Here is a 12,336-nt window from a genome sequence, read left to right as displayed (position 1 = left end):
TCACTATTTTTTTTTTTTTTTTTTTTTTTAAGTAACAAAAAACGCTTATTCACTGCTAAACATGAACTACTTTCGATGTGTAATGACTGCTGTACAGGATACTGACCTTAGGTTTAGGGTTTCGGTGTAGGGAGAGGATTATTCATTGTTTTATTAACAATAATACGATAGCCAATCAGAGTGCAGTGTCCTGACAGGAAAATTTCGTGTTACCTTTGTAAGGACAGCCATAGAATACAATGATTTATCGATGCACTTAAGTAAAAGAAAGCCAGATTTTAAAACCCTGTACAAGCTCTTGATAACACTGAAGTACAGTGTGTCAATTCACAACAGACTAATTAAAAACTTTATACAATGTTTAGAATTAAAACCCTATTAGTTACCTATTCTTTCGTAAACAATGTATAAACAGTTTATACACGGGAAAAGGCTTCACACACAAACCATATATACATCGGGTGGCCTCTAACTTCCTCCTCCCACACACATGTAAGTTTGTTGTTTTGCTCCTTTCAATGTATAAATATGTTCAAAAAAACTAATCAAATAACAAGAAAAAAAATGGTTTCGTACCCAAATGTATTTATTTTTTACTGTACCAAGCACAGCTGCAAAATGTATACTGCGCTGCAGTTATTTTTTTTATAAAAGTTCCTTGTAGTAAATCATTGCTGCTTCTAGAGCAAGTAGCTGCTCTACTTTTAATTTATCGACTGTAATTTGTTAGCAGCTCTTTAATTGCTAACAAATACAGTGCTGGAGGGTCGCAGGAGAGAACACTCGGCTCCAGACCACACGTCACACGTTTCTAGAGGAATGTGGAGAGCGTGTAGTGCACTACGGTTGGCAGGTTTTAAAACAAAATCTGCCACAGAGAAGAAATATTTAGGTAGGTAAGAATCTGTTATATGTACTGTATTTATATAACCTGGTATATACACAGCTATGGCCAAAAATGTTGCACCGCCCTATAGAATTAAACAAATGTGCTTCATATAGTCGAATGCAACCTGCTGAATAATGTTACGTTAACATATTGAATTGCATACCGCTTTGTAGTTTTCCATAAACTTAACGAAAAACTGTCAAATTTAAAAAATGTTACATGATGTTCAATAAAATAAACTATGTGAACATAATTTAGATATTTATTTATTTTTGTTAAATGAATGTCTCAATCCTAAAATTCTAGGTGATGCAAACCTTTTGGCCATAGCTGTGTGTGTGTGTGTGTGTATATATATATATATATATATATATATATATATATATATATATATATATATATATATATATAGGATGTGTGTGAAATGCGAATTATGTAAAGATGTATCATAACATGCTTATAACATGCTTATCAAACAAGTAGATATTCCTATTTTAATCAATCTATAACTCGTAATAACTTAATAATGTTTTATATATAAATCAGTTATAACATAGTGTTATCTATATTATAAAAATATATAATTTTAAAACTACACAACAACACTATATACTTATACAGGGTGTATAACAATACATTAATCATTTCACATTAGAAGTAATTGATAAGCAGAAAAACACTTAAAAAAACAATACTGAAAAACACCCCCTTACACAAGGGTACAACTGTATAGTAAACGCATAGCAAAGTGTAATAAAGCATGGTAAAGCCCAGACAGATGTTTTTTAAACAAGCCAAGCCAAGGTAAACTATGGTAAATGCATATTATAACCATTGGAAAAGCATTGGGAAACCACACAATTACCTTTCAAATATATCATGAAACTTTTACACGGGACCTTTTAAAAGTATTTATATAGATTTCTGTTTGTACTGATGTTGGAGAGTGGACACAACTATAACAAGATTGCGGTTTTTAAAACTTAACTAACTTGAATGTTATTTATGCAGTAGTTAACTATTTTATATGTGTATATACTTACTCTCCTGCCTACAATTTCTGTTAATGTAACTAGTACAAACAATAAAATATTTAACTTGAATTCATAACCTTTTACAGTATCCATTTCAGCCTACATCAAGCTGCTTATAAACAAAATTAATATACATTCACAATCAAAACAGTGTGTAAAATATCACACAGTGCAGAGAACTAGCTAAGATAGTTGCACAACCACAAACAAAACACTGAGCTAAAATATTTAGATGTTATCTCTACAAAGGTCATCTCAAATTTGAATGTATTTTTTAAAAAAAAAGAAAAAAAAAAAAGCTGAATTTTATTTATTACCGAAACATCACTTCCACGCACAGCTACAGAAACATGTTCTGCTCCAACACCTACACAGATCAGTTATCTGTTATTTGCAAGCCAATGCAGTATGTAGGTACAGTTAGGAACCAAAATTATCTGCTTTAAAATTGATGGGGAGTTGACATTATTTTATCTCCGCTACCTTCTGCACTAATTCTATAATGAAGAGTTGATTAGGTTGGCAAGACAGTAGAAAAAAAAAAAAAACAAACACACACTAAACCTTTCTCGGCAATAATTCTCCATTTATTCCAAACACAGTAATTGCATTACACATTTGCTCAAGTCAGTCCACTGTGTTCCCAGTCCCTTAAGAACCTAATGTCTGATGGATGAGCTGTTTATGATAGGTTTTAATGTAATGTTATAAATCACTGTGGAAAATGAGATGTCCATTTGGGTATGGACTTGTAACCTTTTTTTATTTCTCACATCAGTTGCTATGGGAAACCCTTACTGCAGATTGATAGAGCATGTGAGAAACTGTAGGGCTATTAGATGCGTGGCTATAACGGCTGCCTAGGTTGTAAACCTCCAGGATGCACCGTGTTGTGATTTAGAAATGTCATTAGGTTAATATCAGTGCAGGAGGCATGATGCATCAGTCAGTGTTGCTATTGGCACATTAGCGCTTGTGAAGCTGGATTCCTGGGCCATGTAAATGACAAACAGGAACAATAAGGGTTTTAAGATCAAGATGCACCCTCCTTTTAATGACTTGCTCACACTTAGAGCGTTTTGTCAAATAATACTGCAATAGTTGCTTTATTGATGGCACTGCCCTACATGTATCTGGGCAGGCGTTCACTGTGCTCCTAGCTAAATGCCAGTCTTCACTGTGTTGTCTTGTCAGTGCATCCTGGAACCAACACACACGCTGTGCTGTAGGCAAGATTCTGCAGAAACACAATCTGTATCTGGGGAAATTAACACTGAACAATACTGTCTTTTAACTCTAGGTTACTGACATCTATAGCTGCCAGCTGATCTTCAAAATTAAATCACAAAGATGAATGACCCCCACCAAAACTCTCTTTGGTTTTTTTTGGCCGTCCTTCTTTTTCACGTAACTAAACTGACCAGGCTCTTTATATTCCAGTTCTCTCGTCTCATCGCGGCTTCTGACCCTTTGGTTTCTGTTACAAAGGCCGAGGGTCCAGAGAAAGAACTCTTTCTGCCTAGCATTCTTTGGTGATTTCATCATATTAACACCATATTTGTGCCTTTGTCTGAATACAATGAGGGGTTGAAATTACAGCTGTGCTATCTGCCAGAACCCCTCGATTTCAAGAGCCTCGCTCGCTAATTTTATCTACAGTGCATTAGTTCATTGCGAATCTCTGTGCCAAAGCAATGTTCTTTTAGCTGGAGACCGTACAATTGCACCATTGAGGCGGCATCTCAGTGCAGTTTTTAACTGTTACTGCTGCTCAAAGTGCCTAACATTATTATCTATGATCAAGTACAGCACATTAAAACATGAGAAATTCGACTATCAGTTTATAAACCGTTATAAACCACCAACAAATGTTTTGAATTATATAATCATTTTTAAACACCATGAATGTACTGTAGGAACTGGAGGGAATGCCTGCCTTCTTGCTCAGGCCACAGTGTGAATAGGACTCGTGTCATAGAACCGCTCTTAAAATCATGGCCACTATGTTAGGCCCTGTGTACCCGTTCTCCTGGGATATCTCGGGTCCCGTGATTACTCGGGAAGGCCGAACGAACGGTGCTCAAATGCCGTGGTTAATTTAGGCATCGTGCTGGCCTTGTACCCTGATGGCAATGGCTACTTTCAAGATGATAATGTATCCATCCACCGTGCCATAACAGTGCACACATGTTCCTTTGAGGAATATAACAGAGACTTCAGGCATCTCCACAATCCCTGGATCTCAATCCATTTGAGCAAGTGTGGGATGAACTTGAACAACATATTCTGCCTACTTCTCTGCACCAGTTGCAACTGAATGGAGTAACATCTTAACACGATATTGGGTACAAGTCCTGTTCACTGGCCAGGTTCAGTTGACATGTAGTGCACCATATATACACTATATAGTGCACTGCACTTCAAAGTAAATGCTATAAAATTGCCCTTTTTTCCCCACAGTGAAAGAGAACACTGTACATGGAAATCTGTGTCCTGAACTGATGCAAAACAGGGTAGTCAGAAGCCTTGGTATTGTGCACAGACAACACTTGAGAAGCCTGTCAGCTGAATTAAAAGAAAGAAAAGAAAAGAACATTATGCAGCACTTATCCCTGCTCCTCTCTCAATATGGGCTAAGGCCTCTGTTGAAATGGATAGAATAGAATGCACTTTTCTCATTATAGAGCTCTTTGTTTTGGCTCCAGGGATTTATTATTATCTATATAAATGGGCCATTAAAAGTAAAGATATGTTTCTGCCATTCTGCCTTGGCTCCCTGCCTGTGAAATTGAGCTTCAAAAAAGCACCAAAAAAAAAGCAAGAGAGATAATGCAATGATCAGGTCCCAAGAGACTATTGGGCCTCAGCACGTACCATCCAACCGTGAAAGGTGAACAGCTATAGCTGCAGAAAAAGCAAGACAAGACCAGCATCTTTCCGAATGACTTCATAATTGCCAGGGTTAATCCAGTCTGTTTCCCTCGGAGGTAATCTTCACTCACCATGAGCAGGCTTCTAGCACAGACTAACCTGAAGCTTCCCAATAACCCCAGTGGCACCCAAATCCACAGCAGAACATTTCAAATAATCAGTTTTAAAGCTAGCTATGTGATGCCCCTGTGCAATCTGAACCCAGGTGACAGATAAAAATGCAAAACAGACACCAACAGTTAATGTACTGTATTGGGCTTGTGCTTTTCTTCAAACACGCAAGTACATTATTTAAACCTGTTTTAACTGAGGTACTACAAGAGAATTACAACATTTTCAGGAACAAAATGATGCATGTTTGTATAAGTTCCTAAAAAGACTAATGTGAATGGTGATTAACAAGTTAACCAAGCTTTAATATACACTGGGGAAAATAACATTGCTCTGTGTTTAAAACAATATTGATGATGGTAAAGAGATAGCATAAGCACAAATACAGCATCATATCACATTGCACAGCCTCCAAACTACATGCATTGACTGCTGCTGTATATGTAACTTCACAGTACATCTATTTTTTTTATAGGTTTGTGGCAGGGCAGAAGCCGTGCTGCTGTAAATAGTGTGTGTGTGTGGGAATGTAAGGTTGGCAGAGATGGGGTTAAATCTGTCCCTGCCAGCAATCACACGTGTGGCCATTCCCCAATTAGGTGATTGATGCTAATTGGGGAGTGGCCACATGTATAAAAGGAAGCAAAATCCTTTGTTTGTATTGTTTTGTAACACTGTAGTGAAGACTAATGCCCAGCCTACACATAGTTATTCTTTTGTTTGTACCTTTTATTTTGGCCCTCGTGCCAGTTTATTTTGTTCCTGTTTTTGTGTTTGTTTTGTTAATAAACGTGCGCTTAAACTGCAGCTTTCTGTCTCTGGGTCTCTTTCCTGTCGGTAACAGCTTGGGCTGTGATGCTACCCTGTCACAAGGTTCCTTAAATGTATGTAAATATTCATAATCGCAAATGCATTTGTGCACTGTAGCTCAAAACAAAGTAGCAAGGCTAGGGTAGGAAGAAGTTGACTTTGGTACAGTGTATTCTATAGCAGTTTAGGTTTTGAAATGAAGTACACAGTTTACTGTAGCATGACAACACCCATTTGAAAAAAAAATGAGACCTGATGAGTCTAACACATAATAACCCTAACACTCATGATACTACAGCTACTACTACAACCAAGAACAATAATACTAATACTTTACCAATGCAATGTCTCTACCAGCCCAAACTGCCCTACTCCCTCATTGCAGGCTCGCTCTGTTTCAATGTGGTCGCCCGCATTACCATGGTGATTACCCAGCAGATGGACTTGATTTCTGTGGGCAGATACTTGGTCTGGATGAAATTTACACAAGCCTCTCTCTACTACTTTCTCCCAAGCCACAGCAAGGGGTTAGGAGCTGTGTGGTCTCGTCATACTGCCAATTTAAACATTACTCCAAATCTCTGAGGATCACTCAACTGTCATCTCAGCGCTGCCGCTGTCGATAAGACTGAAAGAACCACTGAAGCCTGACAAGCCTGGATTTTGTACAGAACTGGAATTAATGAACCCCCATGTCTAGCTGAATTGCAACATGGAGTTTTGAAAAATAGAACGATTCAATACATCCACAGGTGCTCTACGATGTAATACAGGGTTATCCCAGGCATCATTTTAATACTGGCTCTCTGTTACTTTCAGGTGTGAAACTTCCAAACTAAGAGGAACACATCCAGATCATTTTGTTGTGTGGTGCGGAAAGACAACGGGGTCTGGACACCCCATTTAACAGAAAACATCCTATTCTGCATAATATAAGAACTTGCCTATGATGCCGGACTTGCGAGAATTGCAAATTGTGTGTCAGTGAAGAATATTACATTTTGTTGGGTGTCGTTTTCTTTGGGTACAGAGAGCATGGAGTGGGGCTGTTTATTACACTCTTTAAAAATAAAACAAACATCTGTTGAAACTATTTCCAAGGCTAGCCGGTGCAGACTAATTATCTATAAATTAATCAGGCCATGGAACAAGAGGAAGGCTCGCCTTTTGAGTCACAGGTCACATGCCGAGGAGTATGCGACTGTGCAATACTGGCAGCTTTCAACCTGTCAGCGTGATTTAATGTCTAATAGGCTTTGAGGGGACCTCCGATATCATGGACGGATCACTGTTCCTGGAAACCCTTTCCTGAAAAGCTAAACCATCTCTTTAAAAGACAGATATCCCTTGCTGTCATCACCTGACTGTCTGGGCCTAATTTCATTAGCACCAGGCCTTATAGAGATGCAAGCAAACCCTGCCTGCCCACACTCTCCAGTCCCTGACACCTGCCCCAAGCTGTCACAGGGGTTAATCTTCGGGTCTGACTCTGGGGTAAACCTGCTAAGCCTTAAAAAAAAAAAAAAAAATCCATCCACAGTTCTCTTAACAGGCTAGAATATACCGGATCCACTCCCACTGCTAAGTAACTGGGGCAGTATTCTACCTTAGCTGCTCTCCTGGCCTTATATAAAGGAAAGAGATAATCAATAGAATGTGTATTGGTTGTTTATACTGGTCATGGATTTTAAATATATTGCTTACAAATAGGACGCATAAGATAAACAAAACTGCCTTACATCACTCTTGTTAATGTCAACCTCCTCTTATTATACCACAGTGATATGTCCTGACCAGAATATAATGGGAGTCAATGAAGACATACTATTGATGATATCAGTTTGTTATTATTGCACCCTGGATAATATCAATCAAATTCAACTGCCATACAACTGATTTCCATCCCACTTAATGTCTTTTTGGAAAACAATACTATAACATTTCAAAGTGTGTATTGTGAGATTCCCCCCCCCCCCCCCCCCGATTTTTACCGATGATTAAATTAAAAAAAAAAAAAAATACGATTTGACCCCTATTTTAATATATGTAAAATAAACTCTGAAAAATTCCCAGATTGATTTATTTATTTATTTATTTATTTATTTATTTAATTTTTTAAGATAAAAACCGAAAACGTGGAACACTAGTTATACCTTGTATTAGTTTTCATGTTCAAGACAGGCCTATTTGTCATGTCAGCACTTCTGCGTTTTAGAGATTTGTTTTGTCATGTCAGGTTATTTGAAAAATAAAGTCAAGTGGTGTAGACTGTAATAACATTTCCCTTCAACAGGTTTTCAATTATAGTTGATGAAAATCTCGCCGTCAGGTTTGCTAAATGTTCAAACGGGACTAAGCCTCTCGCTAGGCAAGCGACACAACACCCAACTGTCCCCTTCCACAACTTAAAAGAAAGACAGACCGATTGCAAATATCCACAACAAAACCGTAACGGAAAACGGAAAACCAGTTACAAACAGACAGGCACTGCATTTCAATTGTAGTGTACGTGTATTTGTGTATATATCAGGACACTGTAGTTTAAAAGGACTGTCCTCAAAGCATTAGTACACATATCATTTTTACTTCATTGGAACACAGCAGGCATGGCTTTCTTCATTCATTGGAAATTTGACAACTTGTCCACACATTTCTATAATTAACTAATGATTGCACAAAATGTTTTCCAGGAATTGCCAACTGCAAATAAACAAATAAACAACAACTTATTTAAAGCCGCGTCCAGGATGAACTTGGATCCTCGACTGGCTGAAGCATGTCTTAGTAGCCGCTGAAAAGACCCCGCTACCCTGCGGTTAAAAAACTACGGTGATGTCACAAGTTCCATCAAGGCTGAAATGCATGATCCCAGATTTTGATCCCTCTTCTGATATAAGTCTAGAGTGGATGGGTGGATGGGTGTGGGGTTACACAGAGAAATCTGCCTGTGACACCATTACGTTAGTGCCAGCATGAAAGCGAATATCAAGGCGAGTGTGATGAGCTACTAAATCTGAACAGCTCCTGTCATACTCCGACTGCCTGCGTCTCTTATGTCATTCCAAGGGACAGCAAGCCAGATTCCATCAGCTCCACCCATCCCGTCCCCAGAACACACAAAGCATTCCAAATACTACTCAGTCCTTCCCTGCCCTGATAGATGTCAGGCATCACTCAATAAAACAATTCTCCTCTGTGGTGCTCTCCTTCTTAAAAAGCACAGGCAGCTCAAATTGACAACCTACTCTGTTATGGACAACATAAATACATTGAATGGATTTATTGGTAAGAATTTGAGGTACGTTCTCATACAGAAGTGCGTTGCCATGATTCAATTGGGCATCCCCCACAAGAACAGAAGCTAGACTAGAGGTAGATGCAATGGCAGAGATGGAGGAGTTGGAGGGATACACAAAGGAACACAAATTACTGTCTATTTTAGATCTGGCAAGCAAATTCGGTACAATACATGTGTTGAAGGTTTCCTTTCCTCTCAGACTCTAAACATTAAAACTTTAAAGTATGTAGGATAGATTTTCATCAAGGAATGAGGGTGTGGCTGCTTATTTTTATTATAGTGTACTCTGTACTGTATAAATATTCCTCGCCAGCTTATTATACCAAGATTTCTCACGCAACATTGCTGATCATTAAAACCTTTTTTTTAGAATTCTGAATCATGGAATAAACTACAATTGATAAAAGGTCCAAGCGAGTCATGTTCGTACACAATTTTAAACACACAGCACAGCGATCCCTAATTTGATATGTCATGCACGTAGATTATCATTGGCTTTCCAGTTAAAGTTCTGTTTATGATGCAACTAAAAAGGGCTACAAGACTTTTCCACTGCAAGAGGCTATTTTACAGGGCTGCTTTCAGTGCTGTTTTTGTGCAGTCTATATCCTGTGATCACAGGATGCAGTGTGTATTTAAGTCTACTGATACCTACAGAAAGAGAAGACAGTTGCTAAGAGTCTATGACTGTTCTGCTTTTGTGATTTCACATACATGGAAACATTGACCTAACATTGGTTGCATTTCTAACTTCAGACAACTTGTGTACAGGCAGTTCTCGTGACTGTTTTCCACTGAAGTTTTTTTTTTTTCCTGTGTGACAGTTTCTACCATTAGCATAGTGTGGACATGGGCTCACAAGAAAATAAGTATTCTGCATTTATCTAAAAAGGTGACATACAACTATACATAGGCGTAGCTACATTGGAAAATTGAGTGATTGTCAAAAAGAGTACTGGCTGTATGCCAACACATCTTTTTACAGAACTGAAGTCAAAAATGTGATCTACCGAGTACAGAATTATGGGGTTTTACAATGGGTGTTATTCAGTTTCAATGTAATAATAATCCCTGTACTAAAGTATGGGTTACTTATGCAGTCTCATATAGATATTAATAAATCCTAAAAAAAAGTCCCTACTTACAGTAATCTGGCTGCTCCATAAGTCCTTATCATTTGGCACAGACGGTTGCTTTAATGGGGAGTATTAGAATGCTGGACTTCCAAAAGGAGTCTTAATGATAAGAAGTGAAAGCATTGAAAAGAAGGAACCTCTTTGGCATTAAAAAAAATTAAAAATGTTACAAAAACTGGCATTCCCAACTCAAAGAGAGTGTCATACTGGCAAAACATTTAGTACTGCTTGTAAGCAATCAACAGAAATAGTGACATTTTTAACAGAATCCAAGTTAATCAAATACAACACTGTCATAATTTTGACTAATGTGTAATGATGTGCATTTGTTATGGATTTCAAGAAACAAATAAAGGAATGTTTTTTTTTAAATAAATAAATAAATAAACTTCAATAAATAACTCTGATAGAATAATTTCTTTTTAACACACTTATATAAAACCAGCCAGACCTGTTTGAGCCGTCAAAAGAATCATACCAAATGCGGCTGGACCATCTTTCTAAAAACTGCACAATAGTCGCTGACCATGCGATATTAACCCACGCATACTGTAGATGAGCACGTTAACTGCTGCATTGCATATCTTCATCAGATATTTCAGAATGGAAAATGATAAAGGGATTGGACGTCCTGTGCCGTTTATGATACGCATCTTTTGCGAAACCGCACAAATCACTAATTCACTTTTTCCCCCCCATCAGAGAAAATGACAACCCAATGCTAATTTCGAAACATTTTCCACATACCTGTTGATATTTGAGATTGTTTTTCTTGGTTATTTTTCTAGATCAAGATGAACTAATCAAGAGGTGTATGATGTGAGAAATATGTTTTGCATATTCATAACCGCCACTATGTTTTACTCATGTGGGGGTTAACTACTTAATGAAAGCCTTAAAGAGATTCTTAAAACTTAGGGTACTGATTCAGAAACAGTACAACCGGGTCTCAGATTCTCTCAAACAGTACTGCTGTTGACTTGGGTTACACTATTGGGCTTCCAATTCATGAGTCCGATAACCCCAAATGCAACAATAAACCAAAGAAGATCGTACAGTATATTATATGACTGAGTGAACTGCCAGTCACATTCACTGGTATTGCAATCCGTTACCCTGCGATAACAGGACAGAAGTTTGGATAAACAGACTTCACAAAGGCTCCTGTTGATTCACAGCATAGTCCGCCACAGAATGGCTGACTCGGGCAAAGACTCGGAGCTGAATCAGCCCATAACCGATTTAAAATGGAAATCCAGCACCTAATGAAAGGAAAGTGCAAAGCTAGTACTAGAGGATTAACAAGTGTACTTAGAGACAACCGTCTCCCTTGATAGTGTACAGTAACAACCTTAACCCTGCCCGGACTGTATCCACTTAGAAGACTTACTGCTTTTCCTTCTACACTTAACGTAGTCATATCTTAAGTGCAGTCGCTAATCTCTGTTTCTTGGGAGATCAGAGGGTGAGGCAGTTCTACTGTAAGCAGCTGGGGGGGGGGGGGGGGCGCTTGGTGAGCAGTGAACGGTTTAGTCACACCAGAAACTGGTCAGACAGAACAGTGATACCACACCCACATTCTTCACACTTCAGCCTACAACACTCAGGAAAGTCCCTGATAATTAGTTTGTGGAAGAGATGGGTGACTTTTGAGCTGGGTTTGACCAATGCAGACTGCCCAGTAGTGGCTGTCAATCCAACACCTAAAGACAACCACTGGATCTCTTTGGAATCGCATGCTAGAACAGGACTTCCCAAACCCCGTCCTCGGGACCCCAGTGTCTTCTGGTTTTTGTTCCAGCTGAGCTCCTAATTACTTAACTAAACCCTTAGGTTGAACTACCAATTTGCTTCAATCAGACTTTTTAAATTGTCTTCAGCTCCTAAAAACCTGCAGATTTCAAGTCACTTATAAAATGTTATATTTAACTTGATATCTCCAACTGTTTAAGAGCTGAAAACAATTAAAAGGGTCTAATTAAGCTAATTATTAGTTCAATTAAGGGTTTAGTTAAGTAATTAAGAGCTCAGTTGAAATGAAATCCAGTAGACACTGGGGTCCTGAGGCCCGGGTTCAGGAAGCCCTGTGATAGAGCCTTCTGCAGTTCATGACTGCATGGAAATGAC

General features: G+C 38.3%; 1 protein-coding gene and 1 long non-coding RNA gene across 5 annotated transcripts in view; one reads left to right on the top strand and one right to left on the bottom strand.

Annotated features, from left to right (window-relative positions):
* LOC117432426 (tyrosine-protein phosphatase non-receptor type 11) overlaps window positions 1-12,336 on the bottom strand; it is a 55,590-nt gene that overhangs the window by 17,755 nt on the left and 25,499 nt on the right. The gene's annotated exons all lie outside the window — the stretch shown is intronic.
* LOC131701830 (uncharacterized) overlaps window positions 1-12,336 on the top strand; it is a 53,962-nt gene that overhangs the window by 29,172 nt on the left and 12,454 nt on the right. The gene's annotated exons all lie outside the window — the stretch shown is intronic.

The sequence above is a fragment of the Acipenser ruthenus genome, chromosome 27 (assembly GCF_902713425.1).
Source record: "Acipenser ruthenus chromosome 27, fAciRut3.2 maternal haplotype, whole genome shotgun sequence".
In the NCBI taxonomy this organism is placed as follows: domain Eukaryota; kingdom Metazoa; phylum Chordata; class Actinopteri; order Acipenseriformes; family Acipenseridae; genus Acipenser; species Acipenser ruthenus.
The sequence above is the reverse complement of the archived record's forward strand: the minus strand, read 5'-3'. Positions and strand labels throughout refer to the sequence as shown.